At 35.8% G+C, this 11,242-nt stretch overlaps 1 long non-coding RNA gene across 1 annotated transcript; it reads left to right on the top strand.

Annotated features, from left to right (window-relative positions):
- Nucleotides 1-1,993: 1,993 nt before the first annotated feature.
- LOC129261826 (uncharacterized) lies at nt 1,994-11,027 on the top strand. Its single transcript, XR_008584621.2, has 2 exons — nt 1,994-2,091; nt 6,431-11,027. It is a non-coding gene; the product is annotated as an uncharacterized LOC129261826 (long non-coding RNA).
- Nucleotides 11,028-11,242: the final 215 nt, after the last annotated feature.

Genomic DNA, 11,242 nt, shown 5'->3' on the forward strand with positions numbered 1-11,242 from the left:
TATATGTGTGCCACTGCATGACAATGCTTTGACATTGTGGTGTTAGAGTCAGCATGGACCCATTTTTAAAAAAGTCCATGGGGTCAGTAAGCTAGTTTGGACAAGTAGTGTATTATTCTGTTATTATTTCCCACCCGTAGTATATTAAGCTGAAATAGTTTGACAATCTGCAAGAATTAATTTGATTTTTTCAAATCGCGTCTCTGTTCACCATGTTCACTGCTATCGAACGTCTTTTCGGTCTCCGTATTAAAAAGATAATGTGCTTATAAGATATGAAATAATTACTTGATGTTTCCTGTTGCGTACTGTCCTTTCATTTCTCACATCCATTGTGCAGTAGGAAAGCGGGTTTAATACAATATTTTGCGAAAAGGAAAATCTTTTCCGTTATCGTAAAAAAAATCTGCGTCAACATGATCAATGTAGAATTGAATAAGCTCACGTGTCCCTTTTACCATTTCATTTAATTAACTTTCAATGTCATCATCTTGGCTAATTGGTTGAACAAAGCAATTGCAACCCATAATCACCACCACAAACTGTGCGTAGTAGTGTTTGCTTGTAATCAATGCTGCATTGGAGGAGCTACGAGTTGATGCATAGGTGTTAAAGGTTCGAGGTTTGAGACCTGGGACCTGTTTCATAAAGAGTTTCAACCGTCGAAACTTTAGCGTTATTGTAAATACAATGGAAAGCTTGATGGTAATAGCCGCAGGCTGAGCCCTCAGTCCATTGCAGGTGACATAATGGCAAAGTTTCAAGAGTTGTATTAAAGCCCTTTACGAAACGGTCCCATTGTCACGTCTTTCGGATGGTGACGTTAAAGGTCGGTCCTAGACATTGACCATGCCGCAATTATTGATACACGTTTGTGAAAATTTAACAATTCAAAAATTTATAAGACTTTGTTTGATTCCTTTGCCTGTGTGCCGAGATCTAGTCTAGTGAGGTACCCTGCATGCATACGCGAGCTCTCACCTGGAATACTATTTATACCCGCTAGGTCATGAGAGGGGCAATGGAGACGAAATACCTGTAGATAGTAAGTGGCAGGTATGCTGATTGTCCCGCGATAATGATTTTCCTTTTTCATTTATTTCGTCTATGTTCCCCGGTTTTCCAGTCGCACACCTCCCTTTTCTTACTTCATTTATTCAATGTTATTCCATGCTGAAATTATCAGTTAGAATGCTAGGGATCGTTGGGGGTAAAGGGGACAGGGTGTGGTATTGGGAGAGGGGTGTGGGAGAGGCTGACGTGAGGTATGGGTGTAGGAATGTCAAGGACGCTGATGTAAAAAATAGATTTTAGAAAGAAAAAAAAAGCTAAAATGGGCAAGATAGAAATAGTCTTTGAGCACGAAAGATCAAGAGTTGGGAGATACAATGACAGTGATTATTGGAAATTCAATGTGCAATTCAAATGTGAAAGGGAAAGTGCAAAATGCGGACTGAGCCCACAAATAATGTCGTGTGTTATTAAGTCATATTTCTCCATTATTCATGTCATTCAATCCAATGAAGTATAAAAAAAAATGCAAACGAAACGATGATATTCAATATATTTGAAAGGAAGAACACAATTATCCAAGAAAGAAATCTTCTTTGCTCATGCCGATATCTATTTTTTTTTTTTGTCTGTATTTTCCAAAAGTCTGAAAATGACAGGTCTCTCTTTGAACTTGTGAACTAATAATCATATTTACAGTAACCACAAATATTGCAGCTCTGTTTGTGTGGCTTTGTGGCTTCTCTGATATTGTTTAGTAAGTAGACCATAGACGTCACTCAAGCCTTGGGCAGAACCAAGCTCTGTCTATACCGTGTCATATGGGCATACATCTACGCAGTTATCATGTTAGTTGTCTCGCTTCGCTGATATCATGGCACATGGCCACTGGAATGGTCTTCACGCCAGGTAAATCCGATCATGACTGATTTCATTTTCAGCTGCCTTTCTATTGTGTAACACGACATTAAAGATGTTGAACATTCGTATTCTATTCTATGCAGGTTGCACCAAAGTCTACACGAAGAGCTCGCATCTTAAAGCCCATCAACGGATCCATACTGGAGAGAAACCTTACAGGTGAGTTTAGAGATGGTGCATATTAAAATATAAGGTCTATCATCATGGGACACCCACCCTTCCCCCTTGTACCCCTTCCACATCCTATGATTTTTCATCCTCATATTTTATTATCACGACACGAACATCAACTTTTCGGTTGAGGAAATTCCGCGATTGCTCTAATTTTGTTATGATTAATGGGGTTGTAAGCGGCAGACAGCCCTTTTATCTCAATGCGAATAGATCAATCGAAGCAGAAATTGGCCCCACATTATATCATAATAATGTTGTAAAAACTCTTTTCATAACACGGCTTCATGAATGTTATTCATTTTAGGTAAACAAAAGACTACCTGTCATCGTATTGATAATGATATTATTAATTAGTCGAGGCATGTGTGAACTTATAATGTAAACATCTCTCTTAAAAACTCTTCCGCCGCCTTCTTCCATTTCTCTTCACCCGTTTTCAATTATTTTCTCCTCTATTTTCCTCTCAATGCTTGGGAAACCACAGTGAAGCAGTCGCTCTAGCACTGCGCCTACACATTTATCTACTACAATAGTGATATATTTAAATAATGTCCAGTGCTCCGGGGGTTAAAGAAAAAAAAAACTGAAGGAAATATTTTTTTAAAGGTAAACTTTCGATTAGATAACACGTGAATGACATCTGATATTTTACTCACCTCCACAATATTGACTTAAATTAGTTAGTTTGGTTTGCTCATGCGCAGTCACTGGAGCAGCCAAAACAAGAGATTAGAGATTGATCAGCTCAAACAAAAGGACCTATTTCAAGTTCACAATCGGTTTCTGGGTCAGAATAATCCATGCAAATTGAGTGATATTTATTTATTGTAATGCTCTAAAAACATCGCCTTCCTGTTTTGAAATAAAAGGAGGAGAAAAAAGGTTATTGAAATTCGGTAGACCAGAGTAATTGCTCATTCATTTTGTGCACAATCTTCAGTTGCGTCAGATGATGAAAAGATGAACTAATTTTGTTCAGCTTCACCAGAGTGCGAGTTTAAAAATCTCCTTTTGTTTAGTTACTTACAACAGGGTGCTTTCAGAAAGAGATTTCCTCCAACTGAACCCCCCCCCCCTATAAAGCTTTGGTAACTAGGGTCAGTAATTTTTTTTTTTTTGTGCAGGTGTTTCTGCATTTATTGAAAATTCAATATATGAAACACAGTAATCATAATGAGTATAAAGAAATACAAAAATAAATGAAATAATTACAAATTGCGACGATTACATAATAGAAGAATAATTTACATAGATATACATGTAAGCAATAATATATAAAATAAAATGCAGTGGCTAGCTATCATAAGCAAAATGCTTGAGAGAATAGCAGCCAGAGGAAGGCAGCTACATGAAAACCATTGTAGAGAAAAATTCATGGGTCTATAATAATGATGTCACATAATTATTTGAAATGTTAAGAAAAAAGGGGGAGAGGGTAAAGGGGTCAGGTGAAGTAATATGAATTATACTCGAATACCATCTAATCATTCCATTATCACAAACGTGTACGCTGTTAAAACGAACCAATAATTTTGCAGAAAAAAATACAGAATCATTCTGTAAATTGTTATAACATGACGTTTTCTGCAAGTTAACAGAATGGGAATATTAAAAAAAGATTAAAATATAGCGGTAAATTTGTTCGGTTTCACACACCATATTCACTTTTTCTGTTATGTTACACAATGTAAGCTTACAGTTATTCTCGAGGCTATGCTGCTGGAACAAGCCTTTATAACAGAGTATATGCAACATTCGTGCTAGCTAGAAGTAGCTCGATATCATTTGTACTGACAATGAATACATTTAAGTTTAATGAATTGGTAACATTTCGTTTCTGCATTATGAATTATTCTAATGCATTTATAAATCACATTCCGTGTATACGAACACCACGGGTATATATTTTTATTTGTGTCTGATGTCATTAGTACTGCATGGGGTATATTTCACAAAGGGAATTTCCACACTATTGGAATATGAATTATTGTCATGCTAAAAAGCAAAATGTATTTCATTGTACTGTGAATTGTTGGTTATCGTTGGTTTTTTTTTATTATCGAATATCCACAAAACAGCATACACAATGGCACTGACATGGAAAATATTTACTTTGCACATTTATCAATTCTTGTGGATAATCGCCCCCACCAAACGTTTCAAAGTTTGTTATTCTGACCATGACTCCAACAAAATGTCACAAGTCCAGAGAATGTCAACTTCTGGCTTGTCTTTAGTTATTTCGTCTGCTTCATTAGACGCAACCTCGTAGTTATGAAATTATTGTAAGATGAGGCATTAAGCAAATAATACTGCACGCGGGGTCTGTAAGTTCAATACCATCGTTTTTTCTGTCCAGATATGCAAACAACTAAGTTTCCTCCATGTGCTTTTTGTAATTCATTTGTTGAATATTGTAACATTCAAAATCTGCAAGCACGGACTCAGATTTGACAGTTGGACCAAAACCTGTCTCGAGTGAAGAAAAGACTCCAAAATCTCCCGCAGACTACATCATACCCTGCTCTTTCCCCATCTCTTCTCCCCTATCTCTCTCTTCTCTCTACCCCGTCTCTCTATCTCCCCTAGTCTCTCTCCATTTCTCTTTCTCTCTAGCCCTCCATCCTCGATATTCTCCCTTTCTCTCAACATGTTGACTCTCTCCCGTTTCTCTTTATTCTCTCCCTTCCCCCTTCATATTGATATCATTCACTTTATCTCCCCTGACAAAACACATATTTATAGTGTTTAAGCCAAGTTTTAATGGCATACCCATCACTCAATACTTCCTAAGTTGAGAACCAAAATAACGAATAAAATAATCCATTCATTTTCATTTGATTTAATTCATTTCACACAAATTAATCAAATACAAAACATATAACGTATTTCGAAACGGCATAATGCAGATTAACAACAAAAAAAAGACTCCAACAAAACAACCTAAGGGCATGAAGGGGGTGGACCTAGATTGTTCCTAATAGGCACTTCTTTACTGTAATTGGAATAAATATAATGTTTGACAATCAACCACCTTTACTTACTGTCGGCTTCACTTTCCCAAATGTTATTTTTGTTTTGTTTTTGTCGAATCCACCGAAAGATAGAAAGAAAAAAAAAATCTTTCAAAATCCGTTAAAATGACTCGAGGCGTGCATAAAATCGCCATTCAATTTGAACGGATCACAAATTGTGGAACAATATTTCATGCTTGAGTAGCTCGAAAATATTGCATTGTTGGTGTAGTTCAAGGTTGCTCCGCACTTTTTATTGAACATTAATGGAACAGAAATTGAGAGCACCCGTGCGATGCCGCGCTAAATCCTCATTTTCTATAAGGTGTCATTTACCGTGTTAACCGACAATGAACATTAATTTCAAATGAACAATGATAAGATCATGGATGTTAAATGACAGAGGTAAATTTTAGTTCTGGTGAATCATGGTTATCATAAATGAACTGTGACGAATGGTATATGATTTCATAACCCAAAATGACTATGTATTCAGAGCATGTCCCTTATCTAACAGATTTACAGTCTAAATAAGCTTGGTAGATGACTTAATTGGGTAAAAAATATTCTGTCAATTTATAAAGATATGGTTGCTGAATCTCCGATCAATATCTTTTTACTCGGTAAATATATATATATTTATATATATATATATACAGTATATATATATATATATATATTATATATATATATATATATATATATATATATATATATATATATATATATATATATATATATATATAGATAGATAGATAGATAGATAGATAGATAGATAGATAGATAGATAGATAGATAGATAGATAGATAGATAGATAGATAGATAGATAGATAGATAGATAGATAGATAGATAGATAGATAGATAGATATATATATATATATATATATTGATAGATATATACTTATAGAAATATAGATATATATATATATATATATATATAGATATATATTGAACGAAGGGAAACTACTTATATGTAATTTTTAAGATGACATTTACATAAAAATCAAAGTTATTATGGTGGCACCAAAAGGCGAGATATAGTGAATTGATACTTTACCAAATTTAATGATCTTGGTACCATTCTATTTGTCAAAAGACACCTTAACACGAATTGGGACTAAGATTTAAAATCCACCCTCTCGGCTTTTTATTGGACACCCGGTGTAAATAATAATGAGTTTGAATTATTTGACCTATTGAAATAATTTTACTTCGTCATATTATTCATTAAAAATGGATAATGCAAATAAATTTCATCGTAAACAATATACTATTTTTTCGTTATTTTGTACTGTTCTTTATCTGTAGGTGTACGTGGAATGCGTGTCAGTGGCGTTTTGCCAGATCAGATGAGCTGACGAGACACTATCGCAAGCACACCGGGGCCAAGCCGTTCAAATGTAAAGTCTGCGAGCGCTGCTTCTCACGATCAGATCACCTATCACTACACATGAAGCGGCACCAGGACAAGATGAATCACCAGCGAAATGACGCGTCTCAAGCGGCTATCACGCCGCACATGTAACGTCGCGACGTCGACGCATCGGACTCGTGCTGGTTTAGCTGTTTTAAGTGCTGGGACGTCAGAGGAACGTTGTTGATTCGTATTGGACACTCGCTGCCATTCGAGTATACGGTGCAACAGCGACGACAACGCAGCGTCAACGATGCGACGTTGCCATGCTTCTTCCCGTGTGAAATGAAATTCGGAACTATATTAGTGAAGGGATGTTGCAAACAACGTCGCCGACGTCAGAGTAATGTGTAAGAAAGTAAATGTTTCGAACTTTTACGCTGATTTGAATTCCACTGGACATAGAAAACGGTGTACTGACGAAGCCAATCCTAGGCCTACAGCATCCACAATACTGAATAAGGAGCCAGGGGGTGCTGGTTAGTAGTAGGACTGGCAATGTATAGGCCTACGTCAGTACGTGTTAGTGACAATTGGTAAAGACTGCTTGTCGTATATACCAACAGTGGAGGAAAACGAACACCAACTAAACCTTGACCAAATCTGTCTCAAGATTGGCAACATGTAGAAATAGATAGTAAATTAATATTTTCATGTGTACTTTCTGTATATTTCATGTGTCTATATATTACACAAATAGAAACTTCCTTCAAGTTCTTTCTACATCAATTTACCAATTTCTTCAACCTAGAGCCTCTTCTGCTCTTTCACCATCTCTTTTTTCTCCCTTGTCTTCCTTCTCTCTCTTTTTTTGTTCTTCTCCCCCCTTTTTTCTATTCTGGCTCATCTTCGCTTGTAATTTCTCATCCCGTTTCTTCTCTCCATGTATCTTCTCTTCTCTCATCTTCCGTCGTGTCTTCTATTTACTTTCATTCTTTTTTTTTTCCTAATCGTTCTCGCTCTTTCCTTTCCCTTGCTCACCCTCATATAAAAGTCTCTCTCTTTCACCCTTCGCAGTTTCAGTGCTTTTTTCCGACCGTTTCCTTCCCGAATCGAGCGTAATTACCGTGAAGGTCATTTCATACAAGTAAATCGAAAATATAATTAATCAAATGGTTTTGATTTATTAACTGTTCTAAGGGGCTATACGAAATTCTACAACCCAACAAAGGACGTTGTACACTTTCGCCCTTTTGGCGCTTAAAGACAAGCGTACCTACAACATCTTGCTATTTAGATACCATATCTCAAGTATACCCCCTGCAATAACATAACTTCATTACAAAAATATAGATGTAGTTTTGCGGATAGTGAAGCATAATTGCAGTCGACGTCATAACGGCAACTTCCACCGACTCTCTGAGCCTGCGCGCAGCTGATACAGTCATACTTCGCCAATTATCGTACTAGGTTAGAGTGAACATACCTATGAGGAAATTGCTTCAGGCAAACCGGGGTGCTTGAGGACAGGTGTGCCGGGTCTGGAGGGGGGCACACCATTACCCCTCTAAAGATCCCACCTCACCTGCTGGCGTTTTTTACATTATAAATGGAATATTACATTAATGAATGCTGGAATCGTTTACGTCGACGTGCTTATTTAGACAGGGTTGGGGGTCGTGGCACCCTTTCTCCGCGGGTTCACGGAATGTTACGAGCGACTTGGTTTTAAAGTGTATTTTAAGACATCATTATTTAAAAGAAATTGAAAGAAAGTCAGAGCTCAGAATTATGAAGCAAAATTTCAAATGCTTTTCTGTGTTTTCATCATAAAATAAACATTTTGTTTACGTTCAGAACTGATGACTTAAAAAATCAAATCGAAGAAAACATTCTTCTGATACTGTTATTTCTTTTACGAACGCTCGGAAAAAATAACTATCCTTCTTATAAAGGAATTAATACATGTACCTGTGTATGCGGGGACGTGAGATGGAGATGCTAAAAATATCCCTTCATACGAATCTGTAGATATTCTTGAAAATATTTTTGTAAATTTATATCGTTGTATTTATTACTTTTCACATTTCATTCCTGCCTGTGCCTTTACAAAAGAATTTTAGATATAAAGATAGATATAGAAATATACCATGGAAATAATTATATGAAGATTTTTATGACAACAAATACACACAGATCAACTTCTGCAATTGGGGTAATGCTGCGATAAAATAGAGTTTGACATATTTTTGCTATCATATTAACTTCATTTATATTCCTTTTCAATGTATTAAAACCAGCAGATATTGACGTCACAGAGTGACCTATGGAATTTGCTCAAAACTGTTTAATTGCTTGTATATTAGCAGTTGTCTTAGCGCCGTGAAAAACATACCCAACGAAATGTCAATATCTGCATAAGGTAAAAATGTGAAATTTCTTATGGTATCTCGAGTTTTTTTGGAGTGAAGGTCACACGAGCGCAGAAAAGGTCATATATTTGCGGATTTAATGATAAGAGGTAGATCTTTGGTCTGTTGGGAATACGCCTACACGGTTTGATCTTACAAACTGATGACAATAATTCATTTCATATTTTTTCCTCGTGATATCGAGAAGCCGAGAGGGTCTTAAATCTATTTGATGTCAACACGAGTAGGTCGTATTCAATTACCCCGCTATTTTTAAAAAAAGTGAATGAAAAGGTTGTTTTGGATGGTTACAAGTACAAGACAAGCATAAGCATTATCAATGATACAGACAAGTGTGTGTCTCCAGTTGACACTGGAAATATTAATATGCCTGTATCTTTCTGTGTGCATAGATTATTTTTTTATTCAACTCTTTTGTTTTCCTTTTTTGATGAAAATTTTATTATTGATTATATGTGTACAATTACTCTGACAATGATATTTCTTCTGCTTTCGTAGTTTCATTAATTTCATAGATTGATTGACAATATTGAGTGCATGTTCTTTATGGACTGTTTCATCGATCTCCGGGTGACACCTCGAGGGTCTGCAAGCACAGACTCAATTTGACTCTCCAACCAATTATAGAATGTCTTTGGTGAAAGACTAGATTCCAAACTCTCCGTCTGCGTGAAATAAGATTTGGTAGAGACAGCCACAGCACATAATAAATTTAGTCTCACTACTTCAGACTCTTCTTTATGTACTATGCAAATTAATAAAATCCAAAGGTCTGTGCATGCAGACTACCTTGAGAGTGTACGTTTCCTAGTGGGTCGGCGCTTTGCTTCATACTGTACTCAATAAAACAATAAAAGAAATGACAGACGACGCGATTTGCGCCAAACAATAATTCTTACAATAATCCACATTTGATAGTAGTCTGTGCAAGTACAGACTCGAATTTGACACTCCAACAAATTATACCATGCCTCGAGTGAAGACTAGATTGCAAACTCACTGTCTGTTTCAAAATTTGGTAGAAGTAGCCAGGGTACATTCAGACTCAACATTGTGCACTATGCGAAAGGTCTGTCTGACACAGGACAACCCTCTCCAGGACAGCTGTATACGCTTTTTGGGGAGTACTTCTTCAAGGGTCAAGATTCAAGACTAATTTGATAGCGTTTTCCAGCAATTATGAAATGTTATATCTTGTATCTTACACCTTGGAGTCTGTTCGGTATAGCTATAATAACAGAGGACGGATGTGAACGGAGTATCACTCTTCAAAGTTGCTTATTATAGTCCATGTAAACATGTCTATATTCATACGAACTTCTTTCAAATCAAATTATCTCATCATGCAGCTTACACCACAGATTATATCATCATGTACAGATAGATTTAGAATATTCTTTGATAGTCTTTTCTTATTTGATTATTTGTAAAGACATGATGACTAATGGCTTTGATAGTCAGGGTTCTTTTTTTTCTTTTGTTGTGCAAACGGAAGCGTGATTAACGATATGTCTACTCGTTACAATCATACACAATCATCTCATATAAACATATAAAAGATTTTTTGTAAGAAATCTCGTTATCACGCAAAGAAGTTAAAATAAAAACAGTGCCTTATACCTTTCACATTAAAAAAACAATTTCCAGGTGCTTTCGTGTATAGATATGCCTTATGTGTACTATCTGCATGATACGTTGGACATGAAATAAATGTGCATAAACAGCAGCAGATTATTTGAAAAATTTTCCATTTTCAAATCCCAACTTTAGATTATACATCTATATTAATATCTCATTTAACGATGGTTTATGCACGAAATCATGAATTATATTTATATTTATCTTTCTATTATGTCCGGGAACACCAGTTCTTTCTTTTACTCGGTATTTTCAACTGCCACCTTATCGCACCACATTATGTCGTGAAAATATAATGGTTTTATGATACCAGTAGATTATGTGCCTTTACGTAAACATCCATTTCCTTTAAACATTAATATGCGTGTAAATATATTTTTATTATCGATGATATACTTATTGACTGTGTACATATCTGTTTGTCTTCCGTTATAATTGACGTTATTTTCGAAGAGAGAGAATAAAATATTCTATGAAACAATATCACCTGAATTTGGCGTCTGGTTTGTTTGTGTGCGTTGTGAGATGAAATTCATTTCATTTTTTATGGAATTGAAAGGTAAATCCAATATTCAGTTGTCACCAAAGTTGTGCGAAGTAGTCATGGTAGTGGAATTTATGTTAAACGCCGGATAGTTTATCATCCATTATGAGGTTGTGTCTTCAGAACGACTATGGTGATTTGTTTTGTTTTTT

The sequence above is a fragment of the Lytechinus pictus genome, chromosome 5, assembly GCF_037042905.1.
Source record: "Lytechinus pictus isolate F3 Inbred chromosome 5, Lp3.0, whole genome shotgun sequence".
NCBI classification, from domain to species: domain Eukaryota; kingdom Metazoa; phylum Echinodermata; class Echinoidea; order Temnopleuroida; family Toxopneustidae; genus Lytechinus; species Lytechinus pictus.